General features: G+C 35.1%; 1 long non-coding RNA gene across 1 annotated transcript in view; it reads left to right on the top strand.

The window, feature by feature from the left end:
• Positions 1–4: 4 nt before the first annotated feature.
• Positions 5–21970, top strand: part of LOC308059684 — a 48385-nt gene continuing 26419 nt past the window's right edge. The window contains exon 1 of the long non-coding RNA XR_013926371.1: positions 5–19232. This is a non-coding gene — a long non-coding RNA (uncharacterized lncRNA). The remainder of the gene's footprint in view (positions 19233–21970) is intronic.

The following is a 21970-nucleotide window of genomic DNA, read 5'->3' as shown; positions in this document are numbered from 1 at the left end:
AATGTAGGACATACTTAACAGCTATTAATCTGTACAGTAATTAGCGTTAGTCTTGCAAACTGAAGATAATGTAAAAGCTTTTGCTGAAATATAAAAACATCCAATAGTTCATCATTAACAGACAACTTCAGTTTCTGATAAATAATACTCCCTATTATTGCAGGTTGTGCCTAATTACTGTGAATGAATAAAAATTGATTATCTTGTCCAGATCATATAGCAAAATTTTTGACATAAACACTTTTCCTGTGTGTTCATATTTTCTTTTTTTCCTCTTTTGTCAATACATTTCTGAAATATCCTTCTTTCAACATTGCTAAGAAATTTGAATTTAGTCTAAGTTATGAACACCTGCATGAAAGACAGGAAAAGTAATGATACTGCTGTTAAAAAAATAAATTAGAGTCTTGTAAATAAGTTCATAATCTGGAATATGATTTCATATGCCAGAATTTATGAGATGTCCTGGTACTGAAAACATTCTTAATGATTATGTCATTTTCTAATGAAATAGCCTGACTGTCATTCTGCTGCTATTAAAAGGAAAAAGTGTGTGCAAATCACCATGACTGCTGGAAAACACATTTAAAAGGCAATTAGAATATTTTTATAATTATTTTGAAGGTGTTCTCCAATGGAAACAAACTTCTCCAGCAATTTATATCTAATTCAGTTTCAAGACACTATCTTAATTTTAAGAATTGCAATCTCTGCTATATATGTTCTGCTTATATAAACTGTATATGTTTTTATATATATAAATGATATATATGCCTACAAACATGATGCTATTTCCTTTAGTAACAGCTTAGCAGTCAAGAACTATAGCTTTATATCACCGATCAAGACTAAACAAAATAAAAAATACATAACATTGAGAAATTATCTCTACATATGTGAAATCAAGCATTGTGTACGCGATATATATATTATCACCTAATCTTGAATTATTGGACTTTGGGACAGTTAAGATTAACTCTTTCACCATACAAAGAATATTCATTGCAACAAGTGCTCCTCCTTACAAGTTCCTTTAATCAGACCATATATATGTCATTACAAGCATGACAGTTGAACACCACGAATAGTTCAGGCTCTGCATATGGTGGTAGAATTCAAAATAATGGAAGTGTAACCCCGAATAAAGATCTAACTAGCCTGCAACATTTAAGAAGGCAGTACAACTAGTAAAGTTAGACAACTAAAGTGGACTGCATAAAATGTCCTCCTTATGTACTCTGCCTTCACAGAATTATGATTTATCCCATGTTGCTTTCCTCAGAAATAAGGCTCAAACCAAAGTGAAGGTATTTGTCTTTCTGTAAGAACAACCAGATCTACTTAAAATTCCTTCTTTACATCGTGATCTTTATATTCAAAGAACAAAAAATTGAAAGAATCTACCACAGATCCTCCAAATAAATAATTTTCCTTCTGAAATATCAGTTAATCTTTAAAAGTAAAAACCCCAAAACCTAGGCTTTAACGCCCACATAAACATTACAGGTTGCTATTAAAATATAAACTACAACATGATTCAGCCTGTAATTTGCTCACTGGATCATACTGCCTTTTTTGCCCTTAGAACACATCACCTAGTTATGAAAGTCATAACCTGTTTTTATTATTATTTATTTTGATTCCTAAACAAGTAATTACAATAAATACTTGAACTTCCCCTAACCCTCTCATTTCCTATGCAGTGAATGGCTTACACATGGAACTAATTAAAACTGTACCTTCCTTATTCTTCTATTTCTTAATATGATGTAGATGAGTAAAAATATAGATTTATTTCAAAAAATCATCTTCCCACCTCTTCTAAAACCTCTTTGATAGAGTTGGATGTGGTAGTGTAATGTCTGTTGGCAAGAACATGACCTATTTCTAGAATAATGTGTCATATATCAACCCACAAGTGTCTATATTCTTTTTACTGTTTAAGTCCCCTCTATGGTGCGTGTGATACTATATTTGCCATCAGATGAGCATATTCCTGATGTCTTGGCAGCCAATGACCGGGCATCTATTCCAGCCATCCAGCAGTGGCAATGATGAGAGTTTTGAAAATACAGAAAAAATGTAAAATACTACCTGGCAACTTAAAGCAGCCAATGACACTGAAATAAAAGTATGGCTGAGCTCTTCTTTGACAGAAAATACTGGAAAAGCTTTGTTTTCCCAGTTTACCGCTGTCAGCTCTCTTCCCTTCCTTCCCACATAATCTCAGAACTTAACAAGGCCTCCAAAAAGAGTATCCTCGTCAAAATTCAAAAAGCAACCCCCTAACCCCATAGATCATTTAAAGTGTCTTGTCTTTACTTATGTCAGTCTTCTATGCTCCAGCCTGAACTTGGAAGAACTGGTCTTTAAAGGAAGTTTAAAATTCCGTTTTCTTCTGTTTTGGTTAACCTATTCATGCCAGCCTACACTGCCATCGCCATGAACCTCTCTTTCTAACCATGCGATGCAACAATGTAGCGACCGTGCAGAGCAAGGTAACTAACACCCTGCCTATGGCTACAGAGAGAATTTTCCCAGTCTGCCACCCACAAGTTCTTAAGTGACATTTGGACTTTCTTCTACATAAAAAGATGTCAGCGTTGCTGGCATTCTGCAGCATGAACCTTAGGATATGATATCTACTGTCTTGAACAAGAACTGAAAGATTAAAATAAAAAAATGCATTATAGATTACAGTATAAAACATTACAGGGACATAATATAATACATTGTAGAGACATTGTGGAAGACAGAGGTGTGTTCGGCTGTAAAATGAGTGGCTCCATTTCCCAGATCACAGTTATAAGGAGTGCCTCTGGTTTGGCTGTAAAACCAGACATCCTGTACTCATCTCTGGAACGGTTTCAAATGAATGGAACACAAAGCATTTCAGGAGAAAGATAGGAAAAAAAGGGAGTATATATCTTTGAGAGTGTTCATATATTGCACACATGTATTTTTGCCTGTAATCATATATCAAATAAGCTACAGATACAGAAGATGAGTAAAAGAATTTTAATTTTCTTTATAAGTTTGTCCTTCAAGACAGAGAATATTGTCCGTGTTTTTGAAATACTTTCAGAACAGATCACAAAATATAAATGTACATAGACAAGGATAGGCTGTCAAATTGGTTTTTAGAAGGCAATTCTTAGAAAAAGGCCCTAATGACAAAGACATGCTTTTAAGAGGGAAATGTTAAAGTTTTATTTTTTAAAATGGTAAATTGTTGTTCTTCTTATGAGGAAATATTAACCAGCCCCACTTCAGCAAATGGAGTGAGAAAGACATTCAAGAGAAATCTGTTTTATTCTGTAAATGAGTGTACCTAGCTCCCTCCACTGAACTTGATGAATCAGTAAATGTAGTGGTCTGAATTTATATGTCAAAATTGAGTGAGATGGATCATACATTCTGTGATTCTTATGGGGAAATCTTTCTGCAGTTTCCATCAAGACGGGAAAAAAAATACATTGGTGAAATTATGGTAAGACAGTGTTTTCTGGTTTTTTTGACCTACTGCTCTAAATATATATAGTTGTAGCCTTAAATAGCTTTTATATAAAAATAGGATAAAATATCAATGTCATTTCTTCTTAAAATTAAATGCACTTTATTGCAGAGTGAGGGCTATCATCCCCTTACCTGGTCACTCTAAGTGGAAAAATTTAGGAAATCACTTACAAGGATTTATCTGTTTATTGATATATATTTTAGTTTGTTACTTATACCTAAAACTTAAACATATGCAAAATGTCACAACTGTAAATCACTTTGAAACATTTTGGAACTAGAAAAATGGGCAATGAATGTTATATCCTGACCTTTTGCAATGATTGGTGCTATAAGCAGCAGCTCTTAAATACAGTTGTACTTTGATGAATATGAAATGCTTTCTAATATTTCTGAAACAATGTGAATATTAGTAATTAATTACATAGAGTTAATTCTATGAACTTTCACATTGAGAAATTTGTGGTTCAGACTGTTTTTACATGTAAGCTAAATATGCCTTACAGTTGAGATTTTCATGTTTCAGGGTGAATCCACTGTAATTTGTAAGTAATGCCATAATGCAGCCTTCTGAGCAGAGTACAAAAAAGAAGCTTGTAAAAGGGTGCTTTAAAAAAAGATGCAGAATGGGTTCTACCAAATGTAGTGGTCTGCCCATATAGGAGAGGCACTTCATCTTCTATCAAATTACAAACTTTGTTTTATCAAATTTTATAAGGCATCAAAATATAATTAATTAATTTTTTTTGTTTTATTCCATATTCAGTACTACAATTGTGTGATGGTGCTAAGCAACCACATTTCTAATCAGTACTGACAGGAGATAATGTTGTTTATCATTAAATAATGTATTGCAGTTGTAGAGCCTGGAGAAAGGAGAAGTGAGGTAGATGTACATTTCTTTATGTAAGATGGTGGCATAAAGAGCACAACACTGGAGTTTCTCAATATTACATAAATGGCTGTAGTGTTTAGAGAGGAAAGGCAGTAATGAATTATTAATACAGATCCATTTTACTATAGGTCTAGAAGGCCCATGTGACATCTGCTGAAAATCCAGGTCACTGGGTTGAGCAGCATCTGTGTGAAGCTGAGTATCAGTTCTTGTGCATGATTTGAACTCTTTACGTCCCCCTTTCACCACTACTCAGTTACCTGAGTAAATTCTCATTGATTTGGCTTCAACTGTGAACAGAAAATGACAATATTCCTTTTGAAAAAAATAAATATATTCATTATAGTTTCACTAGATATTTAAATGTTAGATTTTTGCTTTCAGCTGTGTTGAGTACCCATTTTTCTATAAAAGGATAAGATAGAAAAATTGAAGCAGAATGCAAAAAGCAAAATGTTGAAGTATTATGTTCTGCATTTTTTTTTTTTAGTTTCATAGGTAGAACAAAGTCTGCACTTATCCATAATATAATGAAATCATACTGGTATTCTAGAATAATTGGTGTGTTGGGAGCTGCTGTAAAACCACATGTATTTGGGGATAAGAAGAACTACCCTTCTTAGAGATAAGGAATATTAATTGGCCTAGCAAGGTTTGAAGAGCAAAAAGGATAACAGCACAGAACTCAGAGGCAATAAATAATCCTTCTATGCAGCTTTCATCATAAAAGCAAATCGGCAAACAGAGATGCTGTTAAACGTTATAAATACTGGGAAAAGCAGAATTATAGCTGCCTTAATCCTCAGTGAGGCAGTATCCTCAAAGTAACTCCATTACTGTTACGTTTTCAGGGTGAAGAGACTAAGCCCATGACTTCCCTTTCCATTTTATCATGTGCAAATCTTGAACTTAGTAAGCTATTGAAACATATGTACAATACATGTGTTTCTGTGTGTAATTACCATTGTAATACTCAAGCCAAGCCAGTATATTACAATAAACTTGTATTTTTAGTTTGTGTTGCTGCTTATACTTGTACAAAAATGGTCAAAAAACTCTTAAGAAGTCAGTACTTGTTGGGTACACTTACATATTGTATCATCTTGCTCAGCTATTTGATGACTACACAGGTCACCAATAAGAAAGAATTAGAATTAAACAATTTTGCTTATTTAATTTCTATAGTTTTTCCCATTTAACATGAGTTACAACTAAATTGTGCATCTAGTTAATTTGTTGTGATTATCTGACATATACTGGAATTGTTCATGAGCCAGACAAAAGTTCCGGTTCTGGAAAACCATGTTATTTGTGAGTAACCAGGAGCCCATATAAGGAAAGAAACCAGTTTTAAAGCACAGCATTGATAATTTGGATTTTTAGTTTACCAGAAACTATCAGGCAGACTTAGAAAGCCATTCATCCATGTAGAACTCAAAGGCAGAAAAGTGTGCCTGGTATGTAATGAGACATTCTGTACTGTGGAAAAAAAATTTGATCATTTTTGTCAAAACCATACAGTGAAGTCAAGGAAGAGTGGATGCAAGGAAAATATTTCCAAGTCTCAGTGAACTAGTGATAGTACTAACCTTACTAGTATTAGTTTTGTCCCTTGTTTCAGTCAGGCAATTCAGTTGATGCATCTAAGAGAGCAAGGTAGTTAATAGAATACAGATCAACAAAGGTCAGAGGGAAGCTTTGAGAAACGGTACAGTAATACATCTCAGCCACCAGCTGTGGAGGCAAACTATAAATGATACAAGGCAGGAGAAAAAACCATGTTCCCTTTTTTCAGTGGCACTGTAGTCAAAGACAAAGCAACCTACCTGCTGTGTTTTTCTTCTAATCGGCAAGAGGCCCTTACAGCAGCTGTGTAAAAATGCCAGATGCCACACATGTGCTTTTTCTTTTCCCTAATTAATTTTGTTGAGTATCCTCTCTGTTTTCCCATTAACTGTTATCAATAATTCTGAGACCCTTAGAGCAGTCAGCTGTGCAATCACACCTATCTCCATTGTCATCTTCTCCCCTCTCTTCTCTTCCTGAGTCCACATGTGTCAGTTTTCTTCCATTTATCTACTGCTTTAATTCTAGACCTCTGTTACTGCATTGTATCACATTGCATTGTATAATTCAGTAAAGTCTATAGAAGTTCCCACAACCACAGGAATGGTAGTTTCCTTAAGTGAAATTTATGGCGTTCCAGTTAAAAGCAGTTTATTTCAAATGAATGTTTTTGCTAAACATTTTTATCAGGTTCTGTCTGTTACTTACATGTATGATGTCAAGTGCCCTTTCCTTGACTTGTCTTTTTGTGCCATTATGATGACACAATGAAGATCCAAAGCTCAAGGGTGTCTTTTACTTACTGTAATATGAACGTAGGGATTGCACATTCAAATCTGGCATACAATCTCATCTTAATCTGTCCATAGGGTTTACACAACAACGTTTGCATTAGACAGAGTTCAAAACTGGACAACCTCATTTTACTAGGTGTGTGAGGTTTTTGAATGTACCATCACTACAATGTAGTCATTGTACGAATTATCACAGTTTCAAAATATTCACACAAATTACCTTAATTTATCATTCTATATCTTTCAAGGCTTTGCTTTACAAATTATCTGGCTTTCCATATATATTTAAAGCTTACATTAGGTAGATCTGCAATACCAAAGAATATTGATTATATACTCATTTTATCATTTCCTTAAATGTTACGCCACTGATTGTGGGAAAATTAACTGTAAACTAACTCAATAACTACATTTCTTTGTTTCATAATTATATGAAATCTTTTATAGTTTGTTGTATAATATTAGCAAATACTGAGTTATGTAAATTATTTCTTCTTCAGTTGTAACAATACAGTATAGAAAATTGACTTGAAAACACAGGATAGATCAATAAAAAAACACATTTAATTTATTCTGTGTTTAATGCCATTATTATGAAGTAAATTCGTCCTAGAATAGCCAAAGGAGGGAATGATTTCACATAAAAACGTGATTGTGAATATTCATTAAAGCAATCGCAACTCAGAAATACAGCAGAGGCGTTTAAAATGGCTTACACAGGTAGAAAAAAATGACATCAAAGGAATGGATAATAACTGCCATAGAGAAGAAAAAACTAGAACTGCTCTTTTAAAAGAGCTGTGTGTTGAGCTATGTACTGTATAGTTCCCTTCTTCAATAAAGGGAGGGGAAAATAATGGTTATTAAGCACTTAAAATGCTTAATAAACATGTCAGCAGGCATCTGTAAAAGACTTTATGTTGTGTTCAACAAAACTTACTTTTTTAATAAGAGAAATAAGCAGAAATCCTTCTTTTCAAAGAATAAAAAAGAGACAAAAAAATCATAAATGGAATTTACTCTTATGATTGCTTGATGTGGCTGAATGTTGAAGTGTTTGTGTAATTCAGTAAATATTTAGCAGGATACTTACATTCAAGCATGAGAGATGTCTGAAAGAATTACTGTAGTTGACATTAAACAAACAGTGAATTAAGGCCTGAATGTTCAAAAATGCAACTTATGATTCTGAACGGAGATAACAAAACTATTTATACTAAATAATGTGCTAAATAATATCTAGTGGCTAAACCTTTGTAAATGTTAACTGAGGTAGTATTGGAAGTAAACCCCAAATTTTTGATTGCTTTTTTTTTCAGAATCCGTAGAATTTTTTCCAAAAAACATATGCCCTGAAGTTAGTTAAATATCATAAGGTTCAATTCAGAATCCCAAACCCCTTGATAAAACAGAAATATGTCAATTTTTACCCAATATTCCAAGTTATTTTGCATTTACGAAAAGTACACATACCTTTACTGCTGTAATATGCCATTGCCAAAGACAACTTCTAATGTTAGAAATTTTGAAGAACTGCAACATGCTGAAGATTTTTTCTCATTAGAGGGTATTTGTGTCTTAAAGAGAAAAGAAACTACAGAAGATTATGCTTATGCCAGATTTACTAGGATGAGTGTTTCCCTTATGAAACTTAACGGCTTTGGTCAAAAATTGTTTATCTCTGACTCATCAGATTGTAATGTGGTACTTGCAGATAAGCATAAGAAAGTACACCCATGACATGCAGAAATGTTTGATATAGAAGTTTTAAAATGCTTTTACTGTAGGTGTTCCAGTACCAGAGTATTTTGCAATTTCAGTCTTTATTTCCCTCCATCCTACCCTAAAATTAATAACAGCTCAGAGATCAGCATTTTAAATGTAATAAAAGACTTGTTTGTTTTATCCTGTTGTTTACTAAAAGAAACTCAAAAGCTTTGTATAAAATACATTAACCAGCGTACTCTAAGGTGTTTAGCTAAAATCTTGTTCTAGAATACCAATTGTATCACATGAAGTGTAAAGGAGCATAACTTACATAGTCGTGAAGAAAACTTGAGGTCTTGCTCTTTTCAACACCAGTTTTATGTAGCTGAAAAGCTTTATATCCAGATTATCTTCTGCCTACAGCATTTTCCAGTAAAAAAAAAAAAAGTAATAGTTAAACAAAAGTGCTGCAGTGACGGTAGAGATCAGGGTAATTCCCCAAAAAATATTCTCACCAGATAGGTTAGAGGACACCGTCCTCTTGTATAAAACAGTAGAGCACTAGTGTAATCATAGAGCTGTGAAGGTGATCCCATAAATGAGCCTTTGCTTCACAGTGGCTTCAGTGCGCTTGTGGCTTCTGAGACTGTATTTACACTCAGTAAGCTTTTATAATAAACTTTTTTGCATGGTAGGAGAAGCTTGTCACTGCTACTGGACTTCTGTTTTTGCATGCTTTGTTGGGACATAGAAGAAGGGCTAGTATTTCTTCATGCACGGTGACACTTATAAAAGTGTGTCTTGTATACATGACTTCTTTTTCATCCAACACTGATTTCATTAGACCTCAGTCATGTTTGTTCTTCTCTGAACTACATGTGGTAGAAAGGAAGTTATTTTTGCTAAAGGCATGTTAATAGATAGAGACATGACCCCTCTGTTTTGGGGGGATGTTTTAGGAGCCATGGATGCAAGCCATTCTCTTCCAGGAACAAAAAAGCCCCAACTTCTCAGCTTTTGTTTTACTTTATTAATTTATAGCATAGATACAACTAAAGAAATCAAATAAATGTGGTCTATAATTTTATGCCATGCCTGTCATTTAAATGCTGTTTGAAAAGACCCATGGTAGAAAATGTGGTGAGTCTTCATTGCCACACATTGACGATTCATATTTATACACTACCTCTTAAATTGCTACTTCCTCTACATTCTTAGAGTGGCCAGAGATTTCTTGCTTCTAACAGTGGATGGAGCTGGGGAGGATGGAAACTGGAGCACTCAATGACAGAACACTCTAGATGAGGCAAACAGGTTGAAATTGAAAAGATTTATACAAAACTAGTCTTAGACTATGTAGAAAATCATGATTCCTGCTCCTCACATACTGCCAAGACATACAGAAAAACTTTCAAAGGCCTAATCAACACGGATTCCACTCTGCCTCAAACACTTCTGTCCAAAACCCCCATATTGTCACTGCTGTGAACTAACTCCTTCCCACAGATATGTACTTGCAGAATTAATCCAAGTGATGCGTGCAAATAGCCTACTTACTTTGTCAGGGTGATCAAAACCAACCTTTAAGAATCCTACTGTTCCATTTTTCCTGAAAGATGAAGGCATGAACATGACATAGAAAAGCGTAATACTTTAATTTCAGAAGTTCAGTTCCCTAAGTTAACTTTTCAGTTCTCAAAATATTTTGTTACTAATGTGGTAAATTTAATTAAATCTTTCTAGAATTGATACATTCTTTGAGTTCTGAATAAATATGTAGGACCAAGTTGTGGAAGCTTTACACATGCTGAGCAGCAGTTAGCACAAATAACTAGTTATTTTTCTTCTAGTGATGTTATCCTCAAAACCAAATACTCTTCAGTATGATTAAGGTATCAGACTCTGCTGGAAGTAACTCCCAGCTTGTATTCTTACATTCTGTGAGGTTTAATACTTTGCAGCATTCCATAATTTTCCAGTATTAACTGAAATGTTATCTACACAGAAAGGTGAATGACTGAAATTATTTATTTGAACACCTTTTGTACTTACTTCCCTAATGTGTCAGACTCTATATTAGTTTGTCAGGAGAAAACAAAATTCTTCAGAATGTGCTCATTTAAAGAAAAATCATACAGTGCCTAATCCACACCCAAAACCAAGAGAGCTATGTGAGAGTTCTTTAAATTCCGGACTCTAACTGTGGTGATGGAAAGGGTACTTTTTCTAAATGAACTATGGTTTTTAGACAAGAATGATAAATAGTCTTTTTAATAGTATAAATTTGTACATGGGATAGACCCACTTGCTTTTCCTAGTGATTACTTTATCACTCTGAGCATATAATTTCTAAAAACGTTCAAAACTGTTTTCTGTACGTGGCAAAGATAAATTGTTTGTTCATTTGCTTTAAACAGAAGCTTTAATGTTTGGAGTCTATGCAATCAATCTAGTTTCAAGAGAAACACAATCCTGTAAAAAACATCATATAAATGAAAGGGGAGTGTGTTTCTTTTTAAATGCCATGTCTTTCCTTTGTTAGGTATTATGTGTATCTGAGTATCTTTTCCCAATATTTTGCCACTTAATAGCAAAAGTTAAAAATGAAAAATCAGCAATGTGCTTACTGATTTTGGAATGAATATTGCCCTTTTTCAACATGCTGGTTGCAGATTAATCCAGCTGCTACATTGTCTGCACATCTTAAGAACAGCAAACATGGACAGTGTCTTTACCAAATGCAGTAAACAAACACAGGGTTGTGTTACACACACAACTCCTAATCTCCTCTCCTTCCCTTCATGCCGTGTTCACCCTTCCACCGCCTGTCTGGATCCTAACTTCAATGGCTGTAGTTTGGTGTGTATGTGTGGGGGCATTCAAGCCCTTTGCTGAAAGGAGCATAATGTCAATGCTCCTATACTTGATAACATGCTTTTAAATCTTGCTCTTAGTCTGCAAGTTACATTCAAATTTAGTGTATGATGTGGTGCATTTTATGTCTGTCAGAGCCTTGTTTGTTGTTCTGTCATGCCTAAAACTAGTTGTTCAGTTCCTGGTCTGCATTTCTTGAACCAGCTGTGGGTGTGTTTATTAGAGCCATTGGATCTCCATTATCAGCCTGGACCCTGTCTCTGATCATCCTGTGCCTGTGCTCCTTCTTCTACATCCCATGTTCCCAGTTCTCAGGGCTTCCACTATCAGACCAGGACTGTATTTCTCTACACAACATCACTACATCAGTCATAAATACCTCGTTATAAAAGGAGTAACTGCTTACTACTACTATTTGTACAAAAACTGTAAGCCTAACATAGAAATAATCAAATGTAAGCTAACTCAAACACAGCCATTAGAAAAGAAAAATATGATTATCATTTTTTTTAGAAAAAATAAATTAGACCAATTGTTGTCACAGCTAAAGCAAATAAAAATAAATATGTAAGCATTCAAGACAGGTTCAGACAAGACAAGTCTGACAAGACTCTGCTTTGAGGACTTGCAAACTCAGTGGCCTGTTCCTAGCAATGGCAATACAGTATTACTGGGCTAGAAGGCTACAGTAGCTTTCAATTTACCTCTGCTTAGCAACTAAGGCATCTAGTGTCCCTCTGTGGGCTTTACATTAGGGAACTTTCCAGCTTCCGTTTCCTGCGTTACCAAATTTTTATAAATTTTGTAATTTAAAAAGTAATGGAATAGACCTTGTAACTCAGCATTCTATTCTAGGTGCAGTTGTATAGGGTATAGTGAGTTATTCCTGCAAAGCAGAATACAAAGATTCCTGTTTAGCTGCAGGGGATTCAGTCTTCTTACCTGTGTCATCCCATAGCATCCTCTTTTTCATGTGTTTTCAGTGATGGTAACAGGTTCACGTCCCTTCACCAAGAGTAAAGAGAATTACTTCATCTCTATCCTCTGTGAGATCTTTAAGCAGCCAGCCACTGGATAAATTAAAAGCACATTACTTCCTTCTTACTATTATCTGCTTTGACTAAGAGGGCTAGAACACCTGATTATGTACAGCAATGGCAAATATACATGTAAGAATTATTGCTGCTATGCTGTTTTAATTATATATGGGTACCTGAGCTTTTAATGTATTTATGCATTGACTGCAACGTCTCTGACCTAAAACAGGGATCTGCAAAGTAGCAGTTAAGCAGTTAAGCAAAGCTCCTTTTTTACTTTAAAATATTAGAGCCATGCTTGTTTCTGAATACATAATTATTCATATTATTCATTATGAAACAAGATATATAACCTACATTCTCAAAAGAACAAAGGAAACTTTTTTTTAAGAAATATATTCTTGATTCATACAGCTAAACTAGGAAAATTATTAGACACAGTGGTCACACAGTAGGAGGTTGCCTAATGCTTGGCAGCAGTATTAGGTATTGAATATTGCTGTGACTCCATTTTTTCTCATAGCTTTAGATGCTGAGAAGTGCTCTTCCAGTAAACCTCGTATTTCTTCCATGAGAGTAGAAGCAGCTTTTTTTTTCTTTCTTTCTTCTTGTTTTGGTTTTGTTTTGTGTTTTGTCTGTTTTTTGTTATGGGGTTTGTTTATTTGTTTTTTCAAAGGAAAAGATCCCTGGCGCACAGGTAGTTAATTAGATTCTGGTGTCTTAATCTCAGAAAGTACCCTCTCCTGTCCAAAGTGGGAGGAAAAAAGAGGCTGGATTCAAGTATCCTGAAATAAACATCCCATGACAGTTGAGCTATTCTTGGGTATTCCTCCTTGCTTTCAGCTCTACTCTGGGAGCATACAACTTTACTCTGATAATTTTAAGAAAGGAGAACTTATATGGCAGGTTACATATACTAGTGTAATGACTGCGTATTTATTTCAGTTACTTTTGTAAACTACCTTTAATAACAATGCTTTGAGGCCAACAGTAATGCTTTAGAATTCTATATAATCTGTAACATATGCAGCTGATATGCAATTATAGGACTTTTGCTCAGAGTGACTACTGGACTTGGCTAGTTGTGATCAAATTATGAAAAATCCATGTAATAGAGGAACTTTTAGATTACCAAGAAAGTTGCAGGAAAATGTTTAGACCCAGAAATAAACCCTTTTGTTTCTGCTTTAATGTCAGAGAAGCTTCACAGTAGAACAATGATGAAGATGAGAAGAAAATGTTAGAAGAAACAGAAATACAGGTCTTGGACTTAGAGATTCATTATGTTTGAGAAGGGAGAAAAACAGTTGTATGAAAGAATACCTATTAGAGCAACATAACGGGGACATTAAAGATTGAGTAGTGCTAAGAGCCAGGCTGCACACATAAATTATAATAATGTTTCATGCAACTTGGAAACAAAGCAGTGGCAAGTGGTTTGAAAATTATGACAAAATGACACCTGTTGTTATTCTCAACTGGTAAAAGGGATTAGTGATTACAAGTTTGTTATAAACATGTTCAGTTTCTAGTTACAAAAAAATTCTGAAATACACCTAAACCCACAATATTGCAGGTTTGGGTTTGTAACTATACCTGTTCTGGCAAGCAACAACACAACCAGGATATATATTATGTCTAGAGCTGGGTCGTGCTGGTGTGGTAGTGTACTACCAAGTTTGATGCAATACTAATTATGTTGTAATTTATGATACTTTTATACCATTCTGCTTGGAACCTATAAGTTTATAAGCTTGTAAACTTAAAGAGATAGGTATGATACTTGTCTCAATGGTTTGTTTGTTTTTTTTTCAGTAAAAAAAACCAACAAAGGACTTAACAGAGGAAAAAACCACATACCTCTGCTTATTTTTTTTTTTTAGTGACTATAATAAACTTTAGTTTTATTGAGCTGTTCACTTCTAAGTTATATATTGACTGACTTGCTGTAAAAGTTACATAGAAGTAGGCCCTCAGAGGCAACTGAAGGTAGGAATGTAGTAAATTAATCAGCCAGCACCAGTACACTGTCTCAGTAGGAAGCACAGAGATATTTTGGGCAGAAGTAAGGCAAGGCAACAACTAGGGCTGGCATCATCTGCAGAAAAGAGGGAGTGCATTGATGGTAATGTGATAAGAGATGAAAATCATTAAGTAGTGGGGAGCTAAGATGGGAAGGGTTTTGAAAATGAGAAGACCTGAACATAGTGAAAGAGTGATTCTTTTCTTAATAGAACTTTAGTTGGGCTGAGAGAACGTAATAACCAAGTCTCATTTTAACCAATATTTTTTCTAAATAGATGACAAAATGCTTTGCAAAAGATGTTGGTAGCGTTACCTTAAAGCCGGAGAACTGAAGCTAACTAAAGCTAGTTCCAGGCTATATCTCTACTGGTAAATAAACAGTCCAGGAACATTTCACTGTTTCTAGGGCCAAACAGCATGCACAGCTTACATCCCAGGCTCTATCCCATACCTCCCACCCCACAGCCAGGATGATTCCCATTAGGTTGGTTGCCTATTATTAGGAACAGTCCCTTGTACATGCTGTTCCTTGAACTGTGCCCCAGAGTTGTCTGAGAGCAGGCTACTACTTCAAGACAAAATCATGCCAGTTAATCGTAACACTGGATTCATGTCTGAGCATGAGCACATTTTCCGGTGCTTTGTAGATTCCTTGGTGTAAGTCAGCTTCCAAGACCAGTAGTGGCATCCTAAAGAAGAATCAGTGTGATGGTCCCTTAAACCCCATCACAGCACTGTATCTTCCATATGCCAGTCACTCTCAGTCATTTGACAGCTAGGTCATTTATGAAATACTGGGTTCAGCTCCTCACTCACCTGCTGTTTTAGGGTGAATCCTTTCTCCTTGTATTTCTGTTGCTTGTTGGTGGCAGCTGCTGTCTTTTCATGGCTTGATTCTGGGAGTGTGTTGAGGAAAATAAGGTGCTGGCCTTGACTGGAACCAGCACAAATCCCCCTGAGAGTCCTGTCTCCATTGTCAATGGGCTAGTACCTAACTATCTGCTTCAATGTATCATGGGATAGTTGTTTTGATTCCTAGCAGAATGCAAAAATGCATTATTGCTGATACACATTTAGTTTTGCAAATCAATTCTGTACATAGCTCTTCTTAACAGTGGTGTGATTGTTGGTAGATACCATTTGCAGACAAAAAAGATAAAAAATAAATTCCTAGATTCACTGCAGTTACAGTTTTGCTACTGAGAGCACTAGGACTTCAGTTTGTTTTCCCCTGATAGAATAATTTCTGGAACCAGAGATACTGGCAGTAGAGACCAAGGAGATTATTTTCTCAGTAAAATGTAGAAGCTGTTTTCAACAAAGCTTTCAAAATCTGTATTATTATCTGTATTATTAGTACATCATGTACTGTCTCTACAGCTGTAAGCATAGAACACATGCTAGAAACGATACATTCAGTAAAATGTATGCAGAGACCAAAGAGACAGAGAATCAGTCTTTATGGTGTAAGGTTTAATGTATCAATATATGAAGTAGGCAATTACTGATGAGAAGCATCACGCTGCTAGCGTAACTCATTTCAAGAAAACTGTGGCTGTTAGAAAAAATTGAGAAGAGATTTGACTTGGAGAGCTGAAGCAGATGGATAATCTGATCCCTTTATAACTGGACTTCTTTAGTGAATAGAGACTGAAATGCCATCTCTTCAAGTGACATTCTAAACACAGATTCTTCTAAAATGAATGTTTTAAGGTTTAATGAAATTACTGTCTTAAGCTAATCAAAAAGCAAATTCTAAATACATTATTAAAACTCAGGACTAGTTGCAAATACCAATTATCAAACCAACTTTTGATGCACATTCATAAAATAGGAGTTGAAGATATAGTAATGAATTATTTTTCTTTGCAGTAATCTCAAGTCATAAGCTCCTAGCTCTTCAGTCTTCCCGTTTATCCCCTAGGAACTGAATTATTCCTTAGTTAAAAAGGCACAGTACTAATATTATCCTTTAATCGTACCACTGATATGCCAGATCCTGTTACATTATATCCAGTGTGACATCACATGGCAAACAGTATATAGCTTCAGCCAGCAATTTCTTTTATGATGCCTGGCAGTTTATAAATCTAGTAACATTCTGTCCTTGATAATGTAGATGTCATTTCTTTGCAATACAGTCTTTTCAACAAAGTACTCAGTCCCTTAGACATGCACAATTTTCGATAAATCTGCTTTGATGAGGTGATGAAGGCAGAGTTCAGATAATGTTTCTTGTCTGCTGAAGGCTGTAGGTTCCCTTTTAATAAAATTCTGCTGATAAGAATAAAACAGCCTCTTACTCAGGCTGTAGTAATCAGAAATTAGGCTGTTTGGAATAGGACCTTAGTTTTGCCTAAAAGAAAATTGCTCCTCAAAACGAGACATGCAGATTAAAGCCTTTATTTCTATGTCCACTTTATGGGTCTATAAAATAAGAATCACCTTGGAAGACAAATCAATTTTAATGAATATTGTGGAAAAATGGTTTTGAAGTAGCTGAAGTAAGATAAGCAAAGGGTTTTTTTCCTTCATCCTTAGGTAATCAGGAAAGGCTATGGACCACATTTAACTGAAAATGGACATCTATGCAAAGAGTCAAGCAAGGCTACCCTTCTGGAATCACTAGTAAGGAGGCAGTTATGCCAGTTTTCTTAATTGCAAGTGAACAGGGATAATGAAAAATACTCTAATTCTGTATTTACTTTCTTGCAAGCATGTCAGGTTTTTTCCTACCTCCCAGGTGGATCTTTTGCATTGCATACCCTGCCTCTGTACTGAGAGATTTTTGCTGTACTAGTCTCATACATTAATCCACTGAATTAGGCAGTGTCTTCTGCATGAAACCACAGCTGTCTTGAGTTTGGAAGCCAGGCTTTAGAGAACCTTTAGGGCAGGATCTTAAAAACAACTTAAGAAAACAAGTCCTGCTGAAAGTCATTTAAGCATGCTGGGAAATTGCCTCTTTATCAATTATGCCTAACCATTTTAATAACATTTCACACTGCTTGTGATTGCACACAGAAGATGAAAGATGAGCTGGCTGTTGAGAAGAGGTAAATAAACTGGAAGTGTAAATCAGTCAGGTAATTAAAGTGCTGACTTACAGCAGCACTCTTTGCTATGATAGAGACTCTTGTGCAATGACACTTAACCTTTGTGAAAAGGTCAAGTTTCTACTTTCTGAAGCACTGAAAGTGTTTTTATTTTGATAATGATTGTGCATGTCAGCCATAATATTCTTGCTTCTTATGCTTTTCTATATTTAATTGGTACAGAAAACACTCAGGGATTTATTCACCTGCTTGAACAGTGTCTAGTGCCATTGGTAGCATATCAAAGGCATTTGAACACAGCTGGGAGATAAAAGACAGGACTTGAGGAAAGCCTATGCTTTCTGGACTAGCAGTTGGATGCTATGTAGAATGTGGTGGGCACATCAAGTAGGACTGGACAGCAGAATGATGCTGTCAGATACTTCAGTTAAAAAATAACTCAGAATATGTGTTATTAGTACTGATTCTTCCTTGTCCACTTTTTTTTTTAGGCACATCTGAGGAGTTTAACTCATAATTTTTATAACAAAAATTATATCTGTACTTTCTCAAGAAAATACTATTTGATTGAAATCTGCTTCTTTTTTTTTTTTTTTTTTTTTTTTTTTTCCAGATTATACTTCATTCTTATGTTACCTATTCTTACATAAAATAAATACCTATGTTTCTGTTGCCTGGTCCATTGAAAATGAACATTCTGTGCTTCAACACCATCTCAGTAAGTGGCAATTTAGAAAGCTTATTTCATATTGTCTTTGTCTGTAGCTCTGAAGTTTGGGGTCAAGTTTGACTAAAACTCCTTATATAGCAAAAACTCATTGCAACTTTTATGAAACATTTAATTAATTTTTTGCCATAGTTCTACATGCTTAATTTCATGACTGTCCTCTGACTTTTACATATTTCCTAACTCCTCATATAGCATTTTCTTACCCATAACTTTTATCTCTGAGATGTCAATTTCAGCTTTTATCTTATGTAAAAGTCAGTCCTGAAGAAATGGCTGATGGTATATTTGTAACTCCATTTAAATTATCACTTCTTGCAAGCTCCTCAAAAATCTATAGGTTTTGGTTGTAAGAATGTTTCCTTTTCTGTGTCCATTACAATTATTATTGATTGCACTATTAAATACCAACACGAGAATCCATTTCCCCCCTTCCCATCAGAATGTTTTCTTCTAGTGAGTAGTTTTCTTAGCTTTCCTTTCACAATTAATGAAGTCCTTTTCATTTTATTTTGGTTTTTATTCTGATTCTACTTAGATAGTAGGTCACTGGCATGCCTCTCTTTCTGGTGGTTCTTAGTTCACTATTTTGTTGTGGATATCTACATCAGGACAGTACTTCTGGGTGGGCTTTTGTTGACCTCACATTGTCAAACTATGCAGGCTGTGGATATTCAAGGAAATATACTTCTCTCTATAGCCATAAACAAAATCCCTTTTCTAGTTTGAAGTGTTCCTGGATTTTCACTTTGTTAGCTGATATGCCTTCTAATGGAAACTCCATAGTCATTCACACTACTGCGAATCTAATACCCCTCATCAGAAGCAGTATCCGGGAGAGAATGAATGCATAGGTTAACTACTGATTACCTTATTATTACATCAACTCAGGCTGTAGTTTGTTCACACAAATATTTTGCTGACTTTCGAGTTAACTTAAGATATTTTTCTTATTATTTCAGATAACCATATGTTCTGACATATAATTTCTAACCATTTCAGAAGTGGGATAAATGGAGCATTTGGAATCGGTAGGTAAGTGCAGGAAAATGCACCAGATACCTTTTCCCTTGAATGTTCTTTATGTCACCTCTGTGCTACTTGCTAGAAGACTTCTTTCTTGAGTGCTTTCTCTATGGTTAGCTTTGTTTGCCTTAGGGGACTTAACCTGTTGTGAGTTACAATTCAGTTGAGGATTTTGGCCAGTAAATCTGAATCACTTCATAAAGAATAAGCACTAGAAAAAAATGCAGTCTATGGTGTTACAGTGGAGTAAGTACAAGAACTAAAAGCTACCTTTGGAAAATTTGGACAATGCATCTATCGTGCCATAATTTTCCTTCTGTTGCATGTGCCATAAATTCCATAATCTTTCTAATGCTCTTCATGAACAAGCTGTGTTACTTCATTCTGTGTTTTGTCTTCAATTTTCAAGTTGCATTATATAATTTTGACTAACACTAATGCTGATCTTAATGCTTTAAGCATTCCAGATTTTTGAAAAACACATTTGTATTAACTACAGAGGAGAAAAATACTAACAACTCAAATCATTATGTTTGTTTTCCTTCTAACTGAACTGACTACATGGTAATGCAGGCTAAATGCCTTCCTCTCCCACACAAAGTTTAATTCAGAGCGTGACTTCTTCAGTAAGAATGTAAAAAAGCATAGACCAAGGAAAGTATTAGCAAATTCTGTATCTTAGTTCCACTTGTAAAATATCATAGCAGTATTTAAATTTTTAAAACCTACACATTTTTTTCGGCTAAATGTATGCTATATTCAGAAAGCTAAAAAAAAAAAGAATATCCATAGATGGAGTGGCAGTTCACCCCATTCACACCATAACCATGAAATAGGAATGGCTTTTTCATCTCTAATACATGCTATTTCTTGTAATTACAGAGGTTTGGAAGTAATTTAATCCATCCCATGAGTTATTCTTGTCATAAATTCTTATTCCACATTGCCTAGTTGCCTTGGTTTTACCATGATATTCAGATGTCTAGTCAGGCGTACCCATTTGTCTCCTGCCTACAGTCCTGCTTGAACGAAATAGTGGAGATGTTCTACTGCATAATTTCTGTGTGATTTATTTTTTGTCCTTAAAAAAAAAAATAAAAAAAATAAAAGCAAGTCACTTGCTGAGAACTCATTCTTTTGTCTTATGATACATCTTTATATTTGGTATCACTGAACCTGCAGGTTTTTTTGGTTTGGGTGTTTTTTGTTTTTGTTTTCCTGAGGTAGGAAAATAAAGATTGGATTAAACCTCTGTATTTCAGTTCTGACTTTGGTTAAGAAACTGACTGGTTTGCAGCTGTTGGCTGTTTTCCCAGACTTTTTAAAGGTTCTAAATAAAACACTTATTTTGCCCAGTTTGGCAGTCTGTGTTTGAATCAATTGCCAAAATGTATGTGTCTCCTGTGGGGGCTATGGACCTGCTCAGCTCCTAATGGTCATTCCAGGGGGGCATGATCAGTCCTGAAACACGTCTGTCTTAGGAACACTCTAACATCTCATGCAGCACAAGACACCCATCTTTAGGCAAGTAATTGAGCTGCTGATCTCTTTGAGGAATTGGATTTTCAAAACCAAACTCATGTAGACACTTACCTGACCACAAGATTGCTTCTAACCTATGATGCTACATAAAGAAACATATATTTTTAGGTGTCTCAAACTTTTATTGAATCCTGTTTTCTTACTCCCATGGAGTGGCACTGGAGTTACTAGTTCAACAAAGCAGTTAGACATATATCTAAATCAGTCTTGGCCTACAGGTGAGTTTATTCATACGCCACTTATTCATGTGCCTAAAGCTAAGCACTTCAAAACTTTGCTGGATGTAATTAGACTGTGCATGTCATTCTGTGGAAACAAATGGAACAATTTGTGTGATGAAACACTGCAAAAATTGTGCAAGGATAGCCACATTGCTACCTTGACAAAAGTAAAACCCCTGGGACAAACCCTCTGTATGCACAACTTGGCTGAAATGGTCATGTTCCTTTGAAGACCATCCCCTTTTTTTATATCAAAATGATAAAACCCATATTTAAATGTAATTCACCCACCACAGATTTCTTCAGCAACAGGCAAAAGTTGCAATCAAAAGCAGATCATTATGCAGATCCAAGCAGGCTTTAGGGATTTTCTGTCTTTTCACAGCAGAAGCATAATATTCAGCTCATCAACAGTCCACTGAGGCCAGGTATTTATACACCTGATGCTTTACATGCCCTTATTTCATGTCATGAGTCACTTCAGGGTTTAGTAGTCTTTCTATGAGTTCTGAGGAAAACATATTATATACACTTCTTTCATGTTGCTGAAATTCATATGCTTGGTTTAAGAGATACTTTAACAACACTTGACTTTTATGTACGTTACCAGATTAGAAGTTAATGCCTTATGCAAAGTTGAATGATGAACATAATGTTTTCTTTTTTAAAAAAGGAGTAAAATCATTTTACACAAAACAATACAGACATTCCTAGCATTCTGTGAATATTAAAACATTGCATACACTTGCTCTAGTGAGCTCCTTTGCTGGAGAAAATAAAATGAAGAGCACCTACTACTAAGCAGTTTACCTGTTTACTAGCTTATATGAAACATGTCTGTGAATTACCATGTCTTCTAGATCTTTCCTTGGTAAGCACATAGTTAATAAACTTGATGCAGTGGGAAGAGTTCCCAGTTGTTTGGTTTTTTTCTTTCTTTCTTTTTTTTTTCCCCTTCTCTCCCCCCCCCCCCCAATTTTATGG

The sequence above is a fragment of the Falco punctatus genome, assembly GCF_963210335.1.
Source record: "Falco punctatus genome assembly, chromosome: 2".
In the NCBI taxonomy this organism is placed as follows: domain Eukaryota; kingdom Metazoa; phylum Chordata; class Aves; order Falconiformes; family Falconidae; genus Falco; species Falco punctatus.
Note: the sequence above shows the minus strand (reverse complement) of the source record. Positions and strands in the feature narration are given on the sequence as shown.